A 25326-nucleotide genomic window follows, 5' to 3' on the forward strand; every position below is an offset into this window, starting at 1 on the left:
TGCTGAAGTTTGTGTAATACTTTGCACTTTATTAAAGAGTAAAAAACACCACTGAGTTTATTAAAACACCAAAATTGCATTAAAACCACAGTGGACATAATTTAATTCTGAATGATGTAGCTCTTACTATACAATTTCTGCTTTAGATTCAATACAGATCTTTTTCTTTTCAATAGTATCCTGCCAAGTTGCCGTTGCTGCTGAAATGGGCTTAGGTATGGGTATCAGCAGGTAACCGCTCAGAACTGCTACACAAATACAAAGCCATTGATTAGCACTAACAGGCACTAAGAGGTAATTGAGAAGTTATTGGTGTGTGATTAACATAGGGCCTACATGAGAGACATCCTGTGGAATCAGATAACAAGGAATTTGGATAACTGGAATTACGCTGTATATTTTGTCAGGAAAAACCTGTCTGAATAAATGAATAAGTCACTAGGGAGGTTCCTGGCAGTGACTACACAGTGTGGGTTGCACCACTGTAAAATGTGGTCTGAGCTCCCTGGTTTTTCTCTAAAATTAGGTGGTCATTTGGTGGCAAGTTTCACACAGGGTTCACTTTTATGCCCTTTTGTGTGTAACCCTTCTGCCCATCAGAGTTGGCAGCAACAAGGGCCGGGTTCAGTACATACCACCCCCCTGGGTACCTCTAAGAGGCAATACTTCCCCTCTCGCAAGCACAGAGTCTGAGTGTAGCAAAAGCCTTTTAATAATGGAGAGAAACAATGCAGCATTATGTTGGGGAAACACCACAAACAGGATTCATAACACCAACCATGAGCAAAAGACCCACCCCCAAGTAAGTTTGGCAGTATCCTTTTCCCCTCAGGGTCTTAAATCCAGCAACCCAGTAGTCACACACACACACACACACACACACACGCTCTCTCTCTCTCTCCTTGGTCAGTGAAGCCCCCCAGAGTTCAGAAGTTCATCTGCAGAGTTTACCTCCCAGCCTGGGTGGAAGTGGAGAGAGGTATGGGGTGTGAGCGTGTATCTTACATGCCCCACTGCTCGGATCCACAGCCGAGTGCCACACCTCTCTGTGGGGTTCTGCTGCAGTCTTCACCACCACCTCTCCACCAGCCATCCACTCACCAACTTGTCTTCAGGCACATACCCCTCCCCTACTTAATACAGCTCTCCGTGATTTTTAGCTGGTTATAGGGGAGCCTCAGTGCCATTGCACCATTAGACCAAGGTATCAGTGATTTAAGCTCTGCAGGAAGTAACAAGACTCCTAAATAGAGCCAAAATTAGCTCTGCTAGTAGAAAGAGAGAGGGGGAGTCAAAGTAGTATTTAGGGCCCTCAGAAGGGACCCACACTACCAGATACACACACCTGTCCCCAGCCTCTCTCAATTCAGTATGTTTTTTGGAACTCATGTCCCTTGCCTACTGAGTGCTACTTAGTTGAGGACAAGTCCCTCCGTCATAAAATGCCAAGTACAGTTCTACTGTCCTTGATTCACATAACCAGGATAACAACACTTTATTACTCCGCCCCAATAACAAAGAGACTGGGGATCCCACAGCAGCCAAAGTGACCATTTGGGCAAGCAGTCCATCATGCTGGGCAGGGTGGGTGTGCCCATGCAAAGGAGATCAGCCCCTGAAGTCCTTTTCCACAGCTCACCACCGGATGTCAGGGTAGAGCTCATTCTGACTCTGCTTACATGTGTGTAGTTTTTCTTTGATTTTCTCCTCATGAGTTTTAATGGGAAGTCCTTCCATTTGAACTCTGGCTGAAATGTGTCAACAACAGCTATCTATCACAACAAATTGCTCTTGGCACAAAAGGTGGCCCAGAGGTGATCCCGAGTAGAGCAAGTGCAAAGGGGGAGGGTTATTTAAAAAAAGTTGAATGTAGGGTCATTTTTGCCTTTAGTTAACTGACAGTTTAGGCTTTATACCACAAACCCGATTGAGAGCTGCGTGAACATAACATCTCTGTCAGGAGCTGCACTCTTATGCCAGATTTTATTTTACAGAGAAAGGCTTAACTTTAGCTGATGGCATGTGGAGGGTCACACACAGCTGCTGACAGAGAATATTTTATCCCTCATGAGCTGCACTTTGACTCCCAGCAGATCTGCCTTTCTGATATCATAAACCTTCCAGTTCTCCAGCATGCTGCAGAAAAAGCAGGGACATAATACAAACAAACAAAAACTTCAGAATAAGAAGCAAAGGATTTTAAAAATAGTTGAATGCTTGAATTTAATAATGAGTTGAGATTGATAATCTTTGATTAAATAATTGCATTTGGGCCTCTTATTTTACAAAGATTTATACAACACTATACAGAAAGAATAGATACATTACTCTCCCCATCCTTGGTGTAAAACAAAGAGCTGGCCTCTGTGTGTCTCTCCTCTGTAACCGGTGGGATGCTAGCAGTCTGCATTCCCCAACCCATTTCCACACCCTCTGTCTTTTTATCAGGGATTAGACAAACAAATTCCGTTTTGGAGGGGAAATTGCTTTTCAGTGAGTAATTTCACTTTGTGTTCTGTTTTTGATGTTTTCATTTCAGCTAATTACTTATGGAATTTTGTTTATGGTCGCTGTAGGTTACTTGATGGATAAGATAAAGGGAATTCTAATCCAGTCTTTATTACTGAAAGCTGTGACTATTGGCAGTTCTTAATCAGTTAAAAATCATCTTTCAATGGATCCTTATTTCATCCATTACAGAGAACGTCTGCACTAACAAGTACCTCTTATCACAGAACATAATTACATCATAGGCACCCCTTTTCAATCACCAAGTCCTGTTACACCATACTTCTGCAGACATTTTTTATTAGTTTGAGGGGTCTTTTCCCTCAACATCTATATTCCCACAGACTTGGAGGGATGAGCATTAATGAGGTAAAACACAATACTCAGTCACATGAACTTCCTGAATACAGGTTGCTCAAAGGTTGAGAGCCAACAGTCTGTGCCTTGGAATTGCTAATATCATAAAGATTCTGGAAGAATAGTTAATATGCAGAAGAATTCAGTACACAACAAAAAGAGGACTAAAAAAGGCTAATCTTTACTAACAGGTACTAAGACATGTATTCCCTCTGAAGGTAAAATTCTAAATCCGGTGGTGTGTAAGAAGACTGCAGAACGCTAAAGGGTATTCTGGTGAAGCAGTAGCTATACCATGGTTAAGAGTAGAGAGCTTATTTTACCTCCGTATTTGGAACTGGTGCAAATGCTGCTGGAATATTATGTCCAGTTCTAGTGCCTACATTCCAAGAAGGATGTTGATAATTTGGAGAGGGCTCAGAGAAGAGCCATAAGAATGATTAAGGGTATAGAAAAAATGCCTTTATAGTGACAGACAAACAGAAAGTTAAGAGGTGACTTGATTACAGTTTGTAAGTACCTACATGGGGAAAAAATATTTAACAAGGGGCTATTTAATCTGGCAGAGACAGATAAAACATTTTCCAATGGCTGGAAGCAGAAGCTAGACAAATTGAGATTGGAATAAGGCATACATTTTTAATGGCGAAAATAATTAATTCATGGAACAATTTACCAGTGGTCATAGTTGATTCTCCATCACTGTCACTGTTTAAATCAATATTGGATGTTTTCCTAAAAGATGTGCTTCAGGAATTGTTTCTGGGAAATTCTCTGGCCTGTGCTGTAAAGGAAGTGAGACTAGATGGTCACAATGATCCCTTCTGGTCTTAGAACGTACAAATATATGGTTAAGGGTTTCTGGTGGAGCAGTAGCTGCACCACAGTCAAGTGTATGCTGGTGGAGTAGTAGCTTTCCCATAGTTAAGGATATTCTGGTAGACCAGGAGTTGTATGCTAGTTACAGACACCATTGTGGAGCAGTACTCACACCATGCTTAAGGATAGTTTGGTGCCCCAGTAGCTGTGCCATTGTAAAGGGTGTTTCTTGTGGAGCAATATCTGTACCACAGTTCACACTATTCTAGTGGAGCTGTACCTTTGCCAGAGTTCAGTGTATTGTAGCGGAGATTACCTGCAATACTCTTAAGGGTATTCTGGTGGTAGCTTTGCCATAGTTAAGGATATTTGTGTGGAGCAGTAGCTGTGCTATGGTTAGGGGTATTCACAGAGCATGGTACTTTCACCATAGTTAAGGGTATTCTGGTATAGCAGTAGCTGCAACCTAGGTAAGCATATTGTGGTGGAGTGGCAGCTGCACCACAGTTAAGGTTGTTCGGGTGGAGCGGCACCTGAGCCAGAACTAAGGGTGTTCTGGTGGAGTGATAGCTGTACCATTGGTAAACGTATTCTTGTGGAGAAGTAGCTATGCCACAGTTAAGGGTAGATACTTACATACATTTACAGTGAAAACAAGTAAACGTTTATTTAACGAAGTACAGAAATTCAAATGATAGCAAGTACAAGAGTATTGGAAACAAATGGTTACATATCAAATACAATCATAACATTCATTCTATGGCACAGTCTTATTTAACTAGATACTTTTCTGTCTCATAGAGCCTCGTCTCATAGCTGTGATCTTTTGTTCATGAGACAAACTTGCTGTCAGCTTGCCTCCTAGATGAAAGATTCAGGGTGTCTGTTTGCATGCCCAGGTATATCAGAACAATCCATTGTCCTATTAAGAAACAGGATCCCCCCTTCTGGTTGTTTCTTCCTGTGGCTTTCCTCTGTTGTCAACATTGCAATCTCCTGATTAGCCTCAGGCTCAGGATGCCAATGGATGTGTATGATGAATGGACAGTGCCCATTACACAATGACCAGGCAGGGTCTGTTACCACCTGCCTTAAAGGAACATTCCTGAAATACATCATCTCCTGGTTATCTGCCTTAAAAACATAAATTTCAATATGGACCCATAACTCCTTAAATAAGAACATAAGAACAGCCATACTGGGTCAGACCTAGGGTGACCAGATGTCCCAATTTTATAGGGACAGTCCTGATTTTGGGGTCTTTTTCTTATATAGGCTTCTATTACCCCCCACCCGTCTCAATTTTTCACATTTGCTGCCTGGTCACCCTAGTAAGACCAAAGGTCCATCTAGCCCAGTATCCTGTCTTCCAACTGTGGCCAATGCCAGGTGCCCCAGAGGGAATGAACAGAACAGGTAATCATCAAGTGATCCATTCCCTGTCGCTCATTCAGAGCTTCTGGTAAATAGAGGCTAGGGACCCCATCCCTGCCCATCCTGGCTAATAGCCATTGATGGACCTATTCTCCATGAGTTCTAGTTCTTTTTTGAACTCTGTTTTAGTCTTGGCCTTCACAACATCCTCTGGCAAAGAGTTCCACAACTGACTGAGCGTTGTGTGAAGAAATACTTTCTTTTGTTGTTTTAAACCTGCTGCCTATTAATTTCATTCGGTGACCCATAATCCTTGTGTTATTAATAATCCTTGTGAGGAGTAAACACCACTTCCTTATTTACTTTCTCCACACCTGTCATGATTTTATAGATCTCTGTCATATTTCACTTAGTCATCTCTTTTCCAAGCTGAAAAGTCCCAGTCCTATTTTCTCCTCATATGAAAGCTGTTCCATACCCCTAATAATTTTTTTGCTCTTTTCTGAACCTTTTCCAATATGTCTTTTTTGAGACGAGGTGACCAAATCTGCATGCAGTATTCAAAATGTGGGCATACCCTTGTGTGACAGTGTTGGGACTCATCACCGCAGCGCCTCCTGCTGTTCACTCGGGGAATTAGCTTAGTTCATGCAGAGCACCCTCTGCTGGTGGTGTCCCGTCTGTCTCCCGCCCTAGATTGGTGTCTCAACCCGCGTTGCTCCCAGCTTGCGGCGTCCTTTTCAGGACGCTGCCCTCCAGCAGTGCCCACTGCTCCGGTCTCACCCCCTTCCGAAGGTTTGGTGTTATCAGCAGTCCTTCTCTTCACCCCAGCCACAATGGCCAACCACACCCCAAAGTCTAACCCCTTTTGGCAGGAGTCTGGTGCAGACCGTGATGGCCACTCCTAACAGCCAGGTGGAAGTGCAAGGGGCGGGGGACCCAGACAATATGATATTTTCTGTTTTATCTGTCCCGTTTTTAATTATTCCCAACATTTTGTTTGCTTTTTTTACTGCCGCTGAACATTGAGTGGATGTTTTCAGAGTGGGAAAGGAGTCCAGGAGAGCTGGCTGTATTTTAAAGAAGCCTTATTGAGGGTGGAGGAACAAACCATCCCCACGTGCAGAAAAATAGCAAATATGGCAGGCGACCAGCTTGGCTTAACAGAGAAACCTTTGGTGAGCTTAAACACAAAAAGGAAGCTTACAAGAAGTGGAAACTTGGACAGATGACTAGGGAGGAGTGTAAAAATATTGCTTGAGCATGCAGGGATGTAATCAGGAAGGCCAAATCACAATTGGAGTTGCAGCCAGCAACGGATGTCAAGAGTAACAAGAAGGGTTTCTACAGATATGTTAGCAAGAAGAAGATAATGGAAAGTGTGGGACCCTTACTGAATGCGGGGGGCAACCTAGTGACAGATGATGTGGAAAAAGCTTAAGTACTCAATGCTTTTTTTGCCTCGGTCTTCACAGACAAGGTCAGCTCCCAGGGTGCTGCACTGGGCAGCACAGTATGGGGAGGAGGTGAGCAGCCTGCAGTGGTGAAAGAACAGGTTAAGGACTATTTAGAAAAGCTGGACATGCACAAGTCCATGGGGCCAGATGCAATCCATCCGAGGGTGCTGAGGGAGTTGGCTGATGTGATTGCAGAGCCATTGGCCATTATCTTTGAAAACTTGTGATGATCGGGGAGGTCCCAGACAATTGGAAAAAGGCAAATATAGTGCCCATCTTTAAACAAGGGAAGAAGAAGAATCCAGGGAACTACAGACCAGTCAGCCTCATCTCTGTCCCTGGAAAAATCATGGAGCAGGTCCTCAAGGAATCCATTTTGAAGCACTTGGAGGAGAGGAAGGTGATCAAGACCAGTCAACATGGATTCACCAAGGGCAAGTCATGCCTGACCAACCTGATTGCCTTCTATGATGAGATAACTGGCTCTGTGGATATGGAAAAAGTGGTGGACATGATATATCTTGACTTTAGCAAAGCTTTTGGTACAGTCTCCCACAGTATTCTTGCCAGCAAGTTAAAAAAGTATGGATTGGATGAATGGACTATAAGGTGGATAGAAAGCTGGCTAGATCATCGGACTCAATGGGCAGAGATCAACGGCTCGATGTCTAGTTGGCAGCCAATATCAAGAGGAGTGCCCCTCCGTTCATGCTACGGGGAGAGAGAGGAGGTGGGTCATAAAAGGGGTAAGCCGCTGAATTTACAAGTATGGCTTTCGGGGAGTGGCTAAGGCAGTACATAATTTTAAGCATCCCATGTATATGATTAATAATACAATGAATATGAATAACACCCCTATAACATGCGTAATATGACCAAGAAGCGAATGAGTGTCCATTAGGCCTGTCTGAAGGGCTCAGGCTACATCAGTCCAAGTACAAATAGCAGGCAGTTCAGTAGCTAGTTGGAAGGCATTCATTCTTCGAAGGGCCTTGGCTACCAAGACCTGCATTCAGCGTTGCTTGGCCTGGAGCTGCCTGAGCAACTGTGTCAAATGTCAAACTGTGTCAGACTAGGGACCGAATGATTAGGCAGCAGTTCTGCAGAAAAGGACCAAGGGGTTACAGTGGACGAGAAGCTGGATATGAGTCAACAGTGTGCCCTTGTTGCCAAGAAGGCTAACGGGCATTTTGGGCTGTATAAGTATGGGCATTATCAGCAGATTGAGGGACGTGATCGTTCCCCTCTATTCGACATTGGTGAGGCCTCATCTGGAGTACTGTGTCCAGTTTTGGGCCCCACACTACAAGAAGGATGTGGAAAAATTGGAAAGAGTCCAGCGGAGGGCAACAAAAATGATTAGGGGACTGGAACACATGACTTATGAGGAGAGGCTGAGGGAACTGGGATTGTTTAGTCTGCGGAAGAGATGAATGAGGGGGGATTTGATAGCTGCTTTCAACTACCTGAAAGGGGGTTCCAAAGAGGATGGATCTAGACTGTTCTCAGTCGTAGCAGAGGACAGAACAAGGAGTAGCTCAAGTTGCAGTGGGGGAGGTTTAGGTTGGATATTAGGAAAAACTTTTTCACTAGGAGGGTGGTGAAGCACTGGCATGTGTTACCTAGGGAGGTGGTGGAATCTCCTTCCTGAGAGGTTTTTAAGGTCAGGCTTGACAAAGCCCTGGCTGGGTTGATTTAGTTGGGGATTTGTCCTGCTTTGAGCAGGGGGTTGGACTAGATGACCTCCTGAGGTTCCTTCCAACCCTGATATTCTATGATTCTATTAAATGATCCCAGTTTATCCAGGTGGGTGCCGGTACCACTATTGTTCAGTTAATGGGTATTGTTGGGCATCCGATCACATAAAGCTCTATACATTTCAGGATTAGTATACTTAATAATAGGAAAATAGCCATAATTTACAGTAACATTGCCAGCCTTGACCACTGTAATATAGTTCAACATCCGGGTCACCACCAGAAGCACTGCTTCTTCTCCTTTGACAGGTTTAAAATCCTGTAATACCATTCTGGGAGTTGCAGCGAGCTGCCCCTACAGTGTTCATGTGCTTTGTCCATATCATGAGGCCATTGAATATTCACAGAGAAACAGGGTATTGTCCAAACCAGCTTGACCACTTGGTATGGAATTAGGTAATGCACTGGTTCGATTGGGGATTGGTCCTGCTTTGAGCAGGGGGTTGGACTAGATGACCTCCTGAGGTCCCTTCCAATCCTGATATTCTATGATTCTATGATTGTCCACCGCAATGAGTGCCACAGATCCATTCATGCACCAAAGTCCCAATGGCAGCACGTAGATGTGTGCAATTGTGCCAGATGCTGGTGCACTTGTACTCCCAAGTGTTATATTACAGAACTGTGTACACTTCCAGCAGAACACTTCATACCCCATATACATTACACTCAATTGTCCACCCCTGCACAGGCCATTGGGTCTGCTCCTTCACAGCCATTGGAAAGGGGCACATTTAAACATTTTCTTTGGACAAACAATTACTTAACTGAATTATTGTTCATTTTACACCATTCCATTCTTCCTATTTATTCCCTAGTGGTTCCCAGTGAGCTCCTCCCTTTCTTATTATTCCCATAGGGCTCATGGGGACCACCTTAGTCGCCACCTTATTTCAAGGTACCACTGCAACTATTACTTAGGTGCTAGCCCCCCTAGTTGAGCATTTTTATACACACCTTCTTTCCCCCTTCCCAAGTTAGATTTTAAAGCCACACCTCCACCCATGTTACAAGGCTCCCTGTTCATTGAGTTAACTGCAGGTTCACCTTTTCCATCCTTTTTCATTCCAGTGCAATTGCAGATAGGTGCTGTGCTAGTAGTTCATTGATTTGTTGTTGAAGTTTTACATTTTGGCTTATTAATTACTTGGTTATCCAACGGTCCCCCACATTTCATACGCCCTCCCCGTGGTTCCTACTTCCCATAGATCCCTTCTGCAGTGACAATATCACGTGTATCCCCTCATCCACCAATGAAATTGTTGCTTCAACCCTTCTATGTATGTGCTGCAGTTGGGGTGTACCTGGCCCACTCACCATTCTCTGGGGTGTACCACCCGTTCACGTAATGGACTGAAAGGACACATTGATGAGCTCTGGTTGCAGCTGCTCCCACAGTGGCTCCCACACGTTTGCCCATAAAGAAGTATTTCCAGCTCCAGGCTGCGGCCAGCTTAAATGAGGATCCTTCCATTTTGGCATCCATATTACCTGTAGGGTTACATTCTGCAAAGCAGTTAAATTGTCGTATTCCCAATGCCCCAGGGGAGACTTCATGCCCAGTCTGGTATATACATAACTTCATGCCTAAGGATTGTCCTCTAGGGAGATACCATTATGATTACACAGGGTAACACCACACCGCAGTTGTGGAACCCCAAATCCAAACACCCCAGGAGGTCAGAGAGTTATATATTGGGGGGGCCCTTCGTGACAAACCACATGTCCAGATGACTGTGTTTCCCACTGTCATTCATCATGACACATCCTAAGGAATACCATGCAATATTTTCTGATAAATTTGATATTCTCCACCAGGTTAGGATTCCCCCCCCTTCCAATTCATACAGCACATACCGACATTGCCAAATTCCCATGGAGGATTAGTAGTACAGTTTTCCACAGGTAAATCCTTAAAGTTCTTATCTGCTTCATTACCACCACTTGAGGGGGGGGTGGGGTGGTGTAACAATTCACGTGTTTCCTCCCTTTGCCACTTCACATTGCTGGATTTGGGTATATAATAGCAAGAATAACAGCAATAATTGTTCTATTTCAGGTCAGGGTGTCCTTATTTTTCCTTTGTGGGTCCACCTGTAAGATGCATGCAACAGAATTTATTTATCCCCATTTTTAACCTCCATTTTGTACCTTTTTATTTGCACTTGATTTTTTAGTTTGCGTAGACTGTGCTTCCCAGGCAGGTCATACCATGCGTTGACCTTTGCTTTTATATGTGTTAACCCTTCTTGTACAATATCCACCAAAATAACGGTAATAACAAGACAAACACACAACACAATCTTCATCACAACAGTAGACCCACAGTGCTCTGGGTTACTTTTCTGCTGGTGCCAGCTTGCTTGTAGAGTGTCTGAAAAACAAAAGAAACATTTCCCAGCCCCCGGGTGGGGACAGATTATTGCCTAAAAATACCTTTTCCTTTTACAAATTTTGCTGACTGCAAGAAAAACAGAAGAATTACTTTTATACTCTTTTTGTTTTGTTCTATAGGCAGGCTAGTGAATTATTCCACTGTTTATTTATGAAATATATGAGGTTGTGTACCTCAGTTTCCCCTCTTATTTACGGGCTTGACTTGTTTTCCCACCTCCCTTTCCTGGAGGGCCATAATCTGAGTATTCTTGCTTACAAGTAGCTTGTTTGCTGACCAGGTATATTTATTATTTTCAGCTCCTTTGTGCTGCCATTTATGGGCAGTTCTTTCCTTCCCCTATCAACTACGTAATTTGCATCCCCACAGATGCTTTCTGGCTTGCTTTTGGACCAAAAGCTATTAGCAGCTCAAAGACTCTGTTTTAAAAGGGAAACAATTAACTTTTACCAGAGTTCTGATTACTTTTCACTTTTAACTTCTGCTTCTAAAACACACAGCCACCTGAAAAAGAAAACACAACCTATTGTGGCTCCTTTTGGAGCCCCAATAGGATTTAATTACATAGCATGTTTTGTTTGCATTTTTTTTACCCCTTCTACAATATACACTGCACATGTTGTGGGAAAATGCACACTCCCTTCACATTTCAACTCTACAACATTATATTAGCCACATCAACTTTCACACAAGGTGTAACTGCCTCCCCTGTGCCCACAGAGTTCTCATGCACCCCCACCAAAGGGACAATCCCATTACTCAGAGCCACCCCAAGGCTCAGTGTTCTCAACGTTGCTCCCTTGTACATTTCACCCCGCCTTTCCTTCAGAGGTACACTGTCTTTTAACTTTTTGTTCCCCTCCAGCAGTTCTTAGCTGCTATTTATTACCCCCCCCCCACCAAAAAAAAAAAAAAAAAAGGATCCAGAATTTCTCCCCATTCTCTCAGTTCTGGCTGCTCCAGCCAGGAACACATTCTCTTGTCCTTATTTAAAAGAATATTAAACTTTATAAAAAACATGGATGTACCCAAAGGGCAAAATGCTAAATACCAAAGCCATACCACACTAGCTGCCCGTGTCTGGCACAAGGGTCTGTCAGTGTTGCAACTTCGAATGAGAGATTCAAATGGAGCTTTAGTGGCACTGGTTTTTTTTATTTAAAAAACCAAACCAAACCAATTTATTTTAAACCTACAAACAGGATTTTTCAAACCATGAGTGTTGTTTTAGGTCCTTAAAATCGTACATAATTACACACACAAACCTTCTCTTTTGCCCAACACCCCTTGCACTGCTTTCATTATTTTTACACGACTGTTCCCCGAATACACTCCCATTTTGTACAACTAGAGACAGTCAAGTTAAGTTCCAATAGAAACCCCTTATATTTCTTTAGTGATTTTGATTAACTCGTCCAATAGTCAAATAATGTAGATCATAGTATTTGGCTGCTTGCTGCCTGCAGCAGTTATTTACAGAGCATTTCTGTGGGAAAAGGGCCCATTTTCCTTCAGAATAGCTGTAATGGCTCCTGGGGACAAAAACATGGTGGTGGTAGCAACCCCCTTGTATAATTTGTTTAACTAACAGGATTCCACCCAATTTGACTGTTCCAAGTTGCACATATATTTACATTTACATAACTGGGTTTTATTTTTAAACCACAAATTTCCCTTTTATAACACCACAACTGTTACTCTTTAACATTTCCACAACTCCCGACCGTTTACTTCCCGCCAAACTTCCCCCAAACTCTGTCGTGTTAATTTCTACAAAGCTACTTGTAACTCTTCACTCACTTTAAATTATTCACTTGTGCATTCAATTCTTTAAGGTGGTATATTTTGCCTGTAGCAACTTAGCCACCGAGTACAGTCCCTGCAACACAACTGCCTTACCCTGTGCTTCCTTTACCTTGCGACTGTTTAAAGAGGCCGTAGAACATTTGTTTCCATGGTCACCCATGGAACTTTTACTTTAAAAATTTCAGTGGGATGCAGCAGACTTCTGTTATGCTTTGTCCAAACAAACTTTTCACTAAGTATCCAAAGTACCGTCCATTAAAACTTCAGAAAACAAGAAGTGTTGTGGGGGAGGGAGGGGGAGAGAGTGGGAGAGAAATGGGGCCGGGGAACAAAAATTTCGCTTTAAGGCGTCTACTTGACCCTTCAGGGTCAGGTTCTCTGATTAAAATCGTCCATACATTTTTAGCTATTCTGGCAGCACACTGTGATGATTTACTGTGTGCTGTTCCTCAGCAATTTGCTGCAGAGTTTTCACTTTGCTTTTAAGACTGGTAACCTCCTCCCATAAATCTGACAGACCCTCACACAGAGCCTGCAACAAAACAGGCATTTTCTTATCCTGGGAGCACTTGGATGCCGGGGAAGCTTCCACCCACCCCTGGATGGTTTGCCAATCCTGACAATCCCGGGGGGGGCACACAAAGACCCCCCCTATTTCCCCACCAATTTATTAATAAACTTCTTAACCAGGGGTGCAGTAAAAGGCCCGTTCAACTTACTCATTGATTCTGTGGTGAGACGTGGTGATCAGGCACGACTCTCCCCTGGGATCCTGTTCATGACGCCAGATGTTAGAAGAAGAGATGGGGTACCCAGAGGCAGATTGAGTAGACGGGCTTCTTTATTGCGGTACTTGTTCCCCTCGACCCAATTGTCAAGTAAGCACTGAGTTAATCACCTCACGCTCTTTTATCTAAGTTAGTATGTAAATATCCACATTTACTACAACACTCCCTCAACCCTTATTGAGTAATATGAATGCCCATACAATGAATATAATTATCCCTGCCCCTGTTTACTGTTTACAGCATTAAGCATATCATACAGACATTTTTACCTTGAAGATACATTTCTTTACAATAATTGCAGCCACAAATTCCCTTGTTCACAGTTCACAGGGAAGGGGGGAAGTGGCCATGACCCCAAACTCATTTATGTAGCTGGGAAAGGAAGGGAGCGGGAGATAACACGGCTTTACACAAAGTGTATCCCTTAGATCCCCACATTCCTTATGCAGCTGCAACACTTATCAAACCTTAACAAGCAGAAGGGAAATTTATGGTAGGATGACACTTTATCTATCAAGCGAAGGAATAGTGCGTGCCTGTGCCTACTCCCTAATACCTTGCCAGCATACCAGCAGTTTCCCAGGCCTTTACTTAACCCTTACATATCCCAACACAGTGGAACCCTAGGTGTGCCATAGTTAAGGGTATTATGCTGGAGCAGTGCCTGTATCCTAGTGAAGGGTATTCCGTGGATTGGTAGCTCTGCCAGACTGAAGGATATCCTGGATGAGCAGTAGTTGCACCATTGTTAAGGGTATTCTGATTGAGCAATAGCTGCATCACAGTTAAGAGTACAGGAATGAGGGCCTGCGTCTGTGTCTTCCCAGTCATCAGGCAGTCAATGAGTGCAGCTGGGCCACAGCAGAACCACCTGATTGGCTAAGGCTGTAGGGTGGCTTGCTTTTAAGCCCAGCAGCATTACCATTTCTGGCTTGGTCTCCATGTGGAGGTCAAAGACGAGCTGACATGGGTGGAGCTCCCACGTGGCCTTGACAATTTCATCAAGACTGTTGATCGTCTGAGCGCTGCTCTTTGTGGCACTCCATCTCCCATGTCACACCAGTCACCCTTACTCTAGCTCTCCTACTGTCAGTTTCATTACCAGTGGCTGAGTCCATGCAAGTCAACCAAGCTTGGCTCTGTCTGGGATGATTTAATTGGAGTTGGTCCTGCTTTGAGAAGGGGGTTGGATTAGATGACCTCCTCAGGTCTCTTCCAACCCTAATCTTCTATGATTCTGCCTCTCTGTGGCAGAGAAACTGTATTGTTGAATGGCAGATTTATGCCTGTATGGGGTGGAAAGCCTTGGACATTTTACCTCAGGCTGTCCTGCAAAGGCCCTACCTGCACCCTGGTCGGGAAACATCAAGCCTCAAATCTGATGAAGGGGTCTAGGCTGGGTTGGCATCCTTCCTCTCGTTCCAGTCCCCAACAACATTTGTCCATCAGCATCCTGGCCATGACTAACCAAAGACAAACTGTGACACCTTGGCACCACAATATTCAGTACTGTCATGTACTTAGGATATGTTTTGTACAGAGTATGCCTTGTGAGGTATCATTCTAAAGTCTTGATCTGCTAGACAGTAATATCTCGTTGGATTGTATGTGCTATCATTGTATGTGAAGTTATGAAGTTTGGCTATGTATGTGTTACTGAAATATATAGTCTCTAAGGTGCCACAAGTACTCCTTTTCTTTTTGCAAATACAGACTAACACGGCTGTTACTCTGAAACTTGAAATATATTGTGACATTGAAAACACCCACAAGTAGCCTTTCAGGTACAACAGTGAAAAGGCCAAACAATGTTAATGGTTTATTGAGGAAATGCACGCAACCACAAGGATTACCCCAGGAACTGTGTACAATAAAAGCCTCTCAGAGATAGCACTACACAAGGGGAACTGTTTGACCCAGGTCACAGCAGAAGAGCTTTCCAGCAAGTGGGAAGAAGATATAAAAAGGGGACAATGACATCATGAGGGGACCTCACTCTCCCTATAACAACACACCTGGAAACACCTGAGGGGCAAGGACTGAACTGTGGGAAGTGATGGTCCCAGGCTAGAGGAATTTTTAGCATGTGTATGAAAACCTTGGAAAGCCAAGGCAACTTGTGCCTTAAGAATCTGCCAGCCAGTTTATCACTCAGGGTGAGAATTTGCTAATTCATATCCTACCTATCTAGTGTATTAAGCTCAGTTTGCGGTTTTGTTTATTTACTAAGGTAATCTCCTTTGATCTGTTTGCTATCATTTATAATCACTTAAAAATCTATATTTTGTAGTTAATAAACTTGTTTTTGTTTTGTCTAAAACCAGTGTGTGGAAATTATAACTTGGGGCAGAAAGCTATTGCATATCTCTCTCCACATTGAGGAAGGGGGTGAATTTTATGAGCATACACTGTACAGTTCCCTGTGCAGCGCAAGGCGATGTAATTTTGGGTTTACATTCCAGAGGTCAGGTGTATGCCTTAGCAACTGGGAGGTGCTTTAGCTGAGCCTTCCCATGCAGAGCTGATTTCTGCATCTGTGTGTGAAGCTGCAGCTGGGTGTTTCCCTATCTGTGTGTATGCTGGTGAAAGAGCAAGCTTATAGATTCATAGACACTAAGGTCAGAAGGGACCATTATGATCATCTAGTCTGACCTCCTGCACAACGCAGGCCACAGAATTTCACCCACCCACTCCTGCGAAAAACCTCTCACCTATGTCTGAGCTATTGAAGTCCTCAAATCATGGTTTAAAGACTTCAAGGAGCAGAGAATCCTCCAGCAAGTGATCCGTGCCCCATGCTACAGAGGAAGGCAAAAAACCTCCAGGGCCTCTTCCAATCTGCCCTGGAGGAAAATTCCTTCCCGACCCCAAATATGGCGATCAGCTAAACCCTGAGCATATGGGCAAGATTCACCAGCCAGATACTACAGAAAATTCTTTCCTGGGTAACTCAGATCCCACCCCATCTAATATCCCATCACAGGCCATTGGGCCTATTTACCATGAATATTTAATTACCAAAACCATGTTATCCCATCATACCATCTCCTCCATAAATTTATCAAGTTTAATCTTAAAGCCAGATAGATCTTTTGCCCCCACTGCTTCCCTTGGAAGGCTATTCCAAAACTTCACTCCTCTGATAGTTAGAAATCTTTGTCTAATTTCAAGTCTAAACTTCCTGGTGGCCAGTTTATATCCATTTGTTCTTGTGTCCACATTGGTACTGAACTTAAATAATTCCTCTCCCTCTCCGGTATTTATCCCTCTGGTATATTTATAGAGAGCAATCATATCTCCCCTCAACCTTCTTTTAGTTAGGCTAAACAAGCCAAGCTCCTTGAGTCTCCTTTCATAAGACAAGTTTTCCATCCTTCGGATCAGCCTAGTAGCCCTTCTCTGTACCTGTTCCAGTTTGAATTCATCCTTCTTAAACATGGGAGACCAGAACTGCACACAGTATTCCAGGTGAGGTCTCATCAGTGCCTTGTATAACGGTACTAAAACCTCCTTATCCCTACTGGAAATACCTCTCCTGATGCATCCCAAGACCATATTAGTTTTTTTCACAGCCATATCACATTGGCAGCTCATAGTCATCCTATGGTCAACCAATACTCCAAGGTCCTTCTCCTCCTCCGTTACTTCTAATTGATGTGTCCCCAGCTTATAACTAAAATTTTTGTTATTAATCCCTAAATGCATGACCTTACACTTCTCACTATTAAATTTCATCCTATTAGTATTACTCCAGTTTACAAGGTCATCCAGATCCTCCTGTAGGATATCCCTGTCCTTCTCTAAATTGGCAATACCTCCCAGCTTTGTATCATCCGCAAACTTTATTAGCACACGCCTACTTTTTGTGCCGAGGTCAGTAATAAAAAGATTAAATAAAATTCGTCCCCAAACCGATCCTTGAGGAACTCCACTGGTAACCTCCCTCCAGCCTGACAGTTCACCTTTCAGTAGGACCCGTTGTAGTCTCCCCTTTAACCAATTCCTTATCCACCTTTCAATTTTCATATTGATCCCCATCTTTTCCAATTTAACTAATAATTCCCCATGTGGCATGGTATCAAACGCCTTACTGAAATCTAGGTAAATTAGATCCACTGCATTTCCTTTGTCTAAAAAATCTGTTACTTTCTTGAAGAAGGAGATCAGGTTGGTTTGGCACGATCTACCTTTTGTAAAACCAAAGGAGAGCTTGGCAACTTATCATAGCACCACAGTGTAAAAGGGAGCCCAGGCTTAGTGGTACCACTGTTCCAAGTGGCAACCCAGGGGGAACCCATCACACCAACATGCCTCCTACTGCCTCTTCAATTTTATTACCCCACCATACCTTGCTTCCACCTGGATGCACTGGTGTATTAGGAGGCATCCGCTAATTTTATGCACCTGGACTTTGCACAAGTGCATAAGAGCCCTGCCCAGCACAAAGGATCCCTGGATCTGGTGGAATCTATTGATGGATTGCTCCTCTCATTGGACCCAGTCACCCACTGGACCACCCTCCACCCTCCAGGGTCACCAAGAAACTCTCCAATTCAGGCTCATTTGAGCCTCATGCACTCCAGTTATTCTCTGAATGTCCTAGCTCATGACCCACAACCCGCATTTCCGTCGGCAGTATGCTTCAGTTCCCTTCACTGATGGCAGTCCTGCCTCCCAAGACCCAACCATGGATCGAAATTCCTCTGCAACTCAGTCTGTTTCTGGAGAATCTGAACCTGAGAGTCACATTGCAGGGACCTGCAGCATCTTCCACATCTCCTTTTACAGCCCCTGTGAAACCAAGACTTCCTTGACATTTTTGACAAGAACAAAGCGGATACCTTGCCACCCCTTTGCAGTTATGACTGTCCCATTGATCTTTAGCCAGGAGCAGAGTTCCTCTTTGCATTTACTCTCTCATGGAACCTGAGCTACAGGCCCTCCAGGATGACTTTCAGGAGAAAGTTTGAAAGGGGTTCAAAAATCCATCCCCCTTTCCAGCTGGCACCCCAATCTTCTTTGTAAAAAAGAAGGATGAATCCCTGTGGTCTTGTGTGGACTACAAGGCATTAAACAAGATCACCTTTCATTACTGGTATCCCCTAACCCAATTAATGAACTCTTTGAGAGGCTTCACTCTGCCAGGGTTGTCATGAAATTTGACCTTCATGAAACATATAAATTGATATGGATCCAGAAGGGAGATGAGTGGAAGACCGCCTTCCATACTCAGCATGAACATTGAGTACTTAGTTCCACCATTTGGCCTTTGCAGTGCCTTGGAAACCTTTCAACATCTTGTCAATGGTATCTTCCAGAGCATGCTAGATCATTTTGTTGTCATCTGCCTGGACAATATTCTCAATTTTTCTGAAAACTAAACCGTTCATGAACATCATGTATGCAGTGTTCTAGAGAGGCTCTGTCAACACCATCTTTATGCAAAGCCAGAAAAGTGTGAGTTTGATCAGGATACCATTGTATTCCTCTGATATATTATCTCACATAGAGGATTGACTATGGACCCACCAAAGGTCACTGTGATATCTGACTGGGCTGCACCCAAGGATGTCCACAGGGTACTGCAATTGCAAGGGTTTGCCATTCCTATAGGTGATTTATTAAGAGGTTTTCTAGCTTAGTTGCCCCATGACAGCCCTTCTGTACAAGAAAACTCAGTTTGTCTGGTCCACAGAGGAGCAAGCTGCCTTCGATCGACTAGATTCACCACAGCATCCTTCCTGATCCATCCAGACCCCACAAAACCACTTACAGGAGAGGCTGACATGTCCAACTTTGCACTAGGAGTGGTATTGTCCCAGCTGGTGGGCCCTTGGCTTTCTATTTCTGTAAGCTAATGCAGGTGGAGAAATAATACAATATATGAGACAATGAAATACTAGCCATCAAAATAGCATTTGAATAACAGAATCATCCACTGGAAGGGGCTAGGTACCCCGTCAAGGTTCTGACAGATCTCAAATACCTGAATATCTCTGGACAGCAAGACATTTTAATCAATTTCAGAGCTGCTGGTCCCTCTTCTTTGCTCATTTCGATTTTGTGGTCATCTATTGCCTGGGACCCAGAAACAGAAAGGCCAATGCCTTGTCCCAAAATAATGAGTACTGTGAGCCTGGCAGGAGAAATCCCTCCACAATCCTCAAGGTCTCCAACTTTGTTTTGGGGACAGTAGAGAACAACCTGATGTCTTCCATCTGTTTCCTGCTACCCACTGACTCCTTTGCCACTTGAACCTCCCAGACCAAGGATGACACCAGTACCCAACCTGTTGCCGAGTTCAGGCTACAAGATGACATTCTCTATTACAAGGATTGTATCTATGTCCCGGAGGGACAGTTCTGGATTTAGGTTCTCAAGCTCTGCCATGATACACCACTCACTGACCACTGGTTATTTCAAGACTTGGAAATTGGTCTTAAAGACTTTCCGGTGGCCAGGCCCATGTACCTTTGTCAAACAGTACACAGAATCCTGTGATCTCTGCGCCTGCACCAAATGCCTGCATTTGAGGTAGCTTGGTCTTCTCCAGTCCCTGCCCACTCCACCTCAACCATGGTCCACCATATCCATGGACTTTATCATGGACGCACACAGTGATTTTAATGGTGGCTGACCTTTTTACCAAAATGGCACACTTTGTCAGTGCCCCACCATTCCTACCACTCCTCAGACCACCCATCTTTTCCTGGGGAATGTTTTTCAATACCGTGGACTGTCAACTGACAACATGTCAGTCTGAGGCTTTCAGTTCATCTTCTGTTTCTATTGGGAGTTTCTAAGACTTCTGGACATAGAATCTCTCCTCTTGTCTGCTTATCACCCACACACAAATGTGTAAAGTGGATTAACCAGGTCCATGAGCAATATCTTTGCTCCTTCATGAGCTACCAGAAAGACAACTGGGTTTCCATGCTTCCCCATGCAGAATTTGCATATAATAAAGCCATCCGTGCCTCCACCTCTCAAAGCCTTTTTTTCTCCAACCACACGTTTCATCCTCAATTTCACCTAGACATCACTGCAGGATCTCCAGTACCTGCTGTCACAGACATGATGACCACCTCCACCATGTACATCTAGAACTTATGGAACATCTAGCATCTGCCAACGAGGCATACAAGCATCAAACCAATCAGAGCTGCCAACTCGTAGCTCTGATTCCTGGCTCTGACTCTGTCTTCATCTTGGCTCTGGCATTCAGACTCTGACTTCGGTTGTAACCTGCAGCTTTGATCCCAGCTCTGATTCTGCTTTGACCTTGGCCTTTGGCATTTGGATTCTGACCACTAGCCATGACGCCTTCTCTGACCTCTAAGCCTGACCACCTACAACTGAATCTGCTGAAAGGTATTCTGGTGGAGTGGTAGCTGCACCATAGTTAAGGATATTCTGGTTGAGCCCTATCAGCAGTTATATCAAAGAACAATGCAAATTACCAAAATGTCTTATTACATTTACTTATGATCAGCAATTCTCAGTTCTTTAGTACCTAACACATATATCGTGGACGAGAAGCTGGATATGAGTCAGCAGTGTGCCCTTGTTGCCAAGAAGGCCAATGGCATTTTGGGATGTATAAGTAGGGGCATAGCGAGCAGATCGAGGGACGTGATCGTCCCCCTCTATTCAACATTGGTGAGGCCTCACCTGGAGTACTGTGTCCAGTTTTGGGCCCCACACTACAAGAAGGATGTGGATAAATTGGAGAGAGTCCAGCGAAGGGCAACAAAAATGATTAGGGGTCTGGAACACATGACATATGAGGAGAGGCTGAGGGAACTGGGATTGTTTAGTCCGCAGAAGAGAAGAATGAGGGGGGATTTGATAGCTGCTTTCAACTATCTGAGAGGTGGTTCCAGAGAGGATGGTTCTAGACTATTCTCAGTGGTAGAAGAGGACAGGACAAGGAGTAATGGTCTCAAGTTGCAGTGGGGGAGGTTTAGGTTGGATATTAGGAAAAACTTTTTCACTAGGAGGGTGGTGAAACACTGGAATGTGTTACCTAGGGAGGTGGTAGAATCTCCTTCCTTAGAAGTTTTTAAGGTCAGGCTTGACAAAGCCCTGGCTGGGATGATTTAATGGGGGATTGGTCCTGCTTTGAGCAGGGGGTTGGACTAGATGACCTCCTGAGGTCCCTTCCAACCCTGATATTCTATGATTCTATATCACACTTCCAAGGGCGCACTTCTCTTTAAGGCACTTTGAAGGGTGTAGTTACTTCTCTTTAACTAGATTGGCCCAAAAGGGACAAGTTTAGAATATTCAAAACAATTGCTTAAAACAATTCTTTTCAATCTCTTTTAGGCCAATGTGCTTGGACTTATAAAGAAGTTAAAATCTAAAATATGGTTACTTGAGGGCTCACTAGAGAGTGTAGACTCAGCAAGATCACCTACAATTATTTATATTAAAGAATAGACGAGAAAATACAATCTTTGAAAAGAAATCTCACCACTTCTTTTTATCCTCTTAACCCTGGGAGGGGGGAAGAGTCCTTTCCACATGGCTGGACGAGGCATCGATTACACTTAGGATTCTGCAGTTCCTTGCATTGGGCTCAGTTCACTCTATTGAGTCCTATTTTCAGGGCTTGCTGGTATTCAGTGAATGGCATGGATACATTTATTTAATCCTTTCTTTTCAGAGGCTTTTTAAGTTTGATCAGTTTCAAGAGTTGTATTTCATTATTTGTCTCCACTATGAATTGGGATCCCCCATTTTAAGCAATTTCTCTTCATAGCCCAAAGTTATACTCTGGTTTATATCTTTTAACATTTCTCCTTCCTCGTGCCAGAGAACTCCTATTACTTCTAGGGTGCAATAATTATTTACAATGAAAACCAACAAAATTTGGAGGACATGCACCATACATCCTTTGATTATACATAAAAAATTCACATTCTTTAGGACTTGCAATAGAATAAGAGATATCTTCCACATATAGAAGTATATTAATATGTCTCAAGGCAAATAAACCTGCAGATTCTAATTTAGGATGAAAACATGTAGCTTGGAGTTTTTTTGGAGTTCTTTTTAGCTAGGCTGGGTGGGAGAAAGAGGTTTATACAGATGCAGATTATGACTGAGTCTTACCTAGGTGATTAACAATACCCTCATTTAAGTTTCAATAGTTGGGGTTGCTTGGCTGATCTGTGGGACCTTAGACACAGTGTCTGACATGATGTGAAACATGTTCTTATTGTTTGCATAGGTGGATCCTATTTTGGGATAAACAGAGATGGGATATGTTTTCTAATTTTTGAGGACCAGAAGGAATCATTACTTATTAATCATCCAAGTCATATCTGTCCCATATATCCCTTACAAGTGGTGTATCCGTAGTTTAGGGTATTCTGGAGGAGCAGTAGCTGTGCCATGGTTCAGGGTATTTTTGGAAATCAGCCAGGAGTAAGGCAGTAAGTGAAAAGTTGCCAATATTCAACATTTTAATGAATGCATCATTTATATAAAATACATTGATATACACAAATTTAAAAATATGACTTGACAAGTGATTGATCAAAGATCTGAGAATAAAGTGAATATTTGAAATGGAAAGGGGACAGAGTTGATAACCAAGCAAGAGCGTATTCCATATATACAACTAACTTTATAAGAACTTTAAGGTAGCAAAGCAGAAGCCAGTGATGGCCATTTTTTAAAAAGGTATGAGGTACTGACAGGCCCATACCACCTTGTAGCCAGCAGCCCTGCTGTTAAGGCACTTACCTGCAATGTGGGGGACCAAGCTTCAAGTCACTGCTCTTACTGGTTTGGAGCAGAGACTTGTATCTACATCACTAGACTGTCAGGGGAGCAATCTGACTGCTAGGCTGTAGACATTCTGGGATTGGGCTTTCTAAATCTTTCCTGTTGGAGCTGTTCCTCTGTGAACAAACAATTATTCAGTAGATCAGGGACTTGCACTTAGATCTCCCACATCCCACTACTGGGCTATAAAATCAGTCTGCTGCTCACCCCGTGACTATTGAAGTGTTTACACAATGTGGAATATCTCCTACAGGTGAGGACAGAAATTCACCCCATAATAGCCCATACATAGGTGGATGGAGATCTGGGTTCAAATCTGGAAGAACAGGAACCTGAACTTAGATTTTCTACACGCCAGCTGAGTGCCCTAACCACAAGGCCAGGACACACACTTGTCTTTTGTGACAGCTATCAGGTCCTAGGTGTACTCTGAGACCATCTATGGGCTCATGCTCTACTGGTGAGATAATTGAAAACCTAGTTTGAGAATCCCACTTCAGGGCCTGTGGGGCTTCACCTTAAGTGAGGGCTCCCAGAAGCTCATTAGCCACGGGCCTAATCACCTACTGTTATTATTGCCCTGGTCAGGGTGAAATTTGCCCCCGTGCAGTGGGCCTGACCATGTCCCTTTGATGGTTGTTTACCAGATATGGACTGGAACTCCTTTCAAAAGTCCAATGTCATCAGTCCTCCATTGAGTTCTTCCACCTTTCTCACAAGGCCTATCAAGTGGCAAGTTGCTCTAAGTTTTGCTGTCTCTCCAGCTCAGAATGCTTTGCTCTCTCTAGCTGTGGCTAGAGTTAAAGCTCTCTTCAGTTGTACCTGCTGGGCAAGGTTTTTACCTGTTAATACAATAACAAGAATGTTTCTGATATTTTAAGTTTTGCATTCCCAAAATTACAATTTTCAGTCAAGGTATGCAGAGCTTTTATAAAGCATTCAACATTTTCTCCTGGATCTTGATTCTCTGGTGGAAGCAGAGAATAAATCACATTTCTCTAAGGTATAAAATATGCATCAACCACAGCCAGAACACTTTCATAGTCATCTTTGTGACTGTCTTCAGTAAAATCAAAGGATTTAAAGATACACTCTTCTTGTTTCCCCATAGCATAAATTAAAGAAGACACCTGTATATCTCCAGTTTCTTTGTGGAGCTTGTTTCCAGTTCAAAATCTTACAAAAGACTGCCCTCAGTTCATCCACTGTGACGGTTTATCAAAGCTCAGGTTCTCTGGGGCTTTGAAGCATGGCATGTTGATAAGATCCTGCAACCTTTGTTGCTTTGTTTCTTCTGTCTGCAACCTTTGTAGGTGGTGTTCTTGCTTTCGTTCTCCTCCGACTCTAGTTTACTTCTGACACTTTATGTCATGCTCCTGTACGAGATACGGAATGGCTACAGAGCTTGTTTCTGAGCAAGACACATACCATATATGTTCATCCTAAGAGCCTTCAGTGAACTGCCTGGTACAGCTGAGATTATAGATTATAAATAAGATATTTTACACAGAGTGCCATGTAGTGGCTGATCAGTACACTACAGTTTAGCATTCCATTACAATCTGGTTTACACCTTCAAAATAAGAGTTAAGTGGGGCTGAGGTGGGACATTGACTTTGTGCTCACACCATCCCTTGCAGAATGACATGAAATGTTAACCATCATCTTATTTGTCACCATCACCTTCCCCCTCATCATCGGCGGCCATCATTCTGGCACCTCCCAGAGGCTATCTCTCTCTCTCTCACACACACACCCCCACTCTCTCTCTTTACTGTCCACAGGCTGGGATGCAACTTTTATAAAATGTTATGCTGATGCCACTATGTTTGATGCATATTCAGTAGGTTTCCCCCCCTTTTCCTTATTTGTATTTCCTCCCCTTACTAACATTGGAGTATCCTTCTCCTATAGGTTAGTACATCAGTTATCTCAACTTATTATCATATACGTTATTTCAGTGCCATGGCCCCCTTGTGGTTAGGTATCTGCAGATGTAGCTCATGTACCTGTTATTGTTATGTACACCAATTCATTGCCTTGACACTCTTGTGGTTGGACTCATGTTCCTTTGGTCTGAAATTCCCCTTAAACATTCTAATTTCAGCTCCCCAATACTTGGGGTTTTCCATTGGGCCATTTATCTGTGCCAAATTTCATAGGCCTCAAGCTTTATGCTAAAACTGCTGAAGCTAATGTCTTACAGGATACAGGCCTATAGGTTCCTTGCATTACAGCTGAGTATAATGAAGGCAAGCTAGCCCTATGAG

At 43.4% G+C, this 25326-nt stretch overlaps 1 protein-coding gene across 1 annotated transcript in view; it reads left to right on the plus strand.

Moving 5' to 3' along the window:
* Window positions 1-25326, plus strand: part of LOC102947862 (germ cell-specific gene 1-like protein) — a 79235-nt gene that overhangs the window by 38611 nt on the left and 15298 nt on the right. The gene's annotated exons all lie outside the window — the stretch shown is intronic.

This window comes from Chelonia mydas, chromosome 14, assembly GCF_015237465.2.
Source record: "Chelonia mydas isolate rCheMyd1 chromosome 14, rCheMyd1.pri.v2, whole genome shotgun sequence".
Classification (NCBI taxonomy): Eukaryota; Metazoa; Chordata; order Testudines; family Cheloniidae; genus Chelonia; species Chelonia mydas.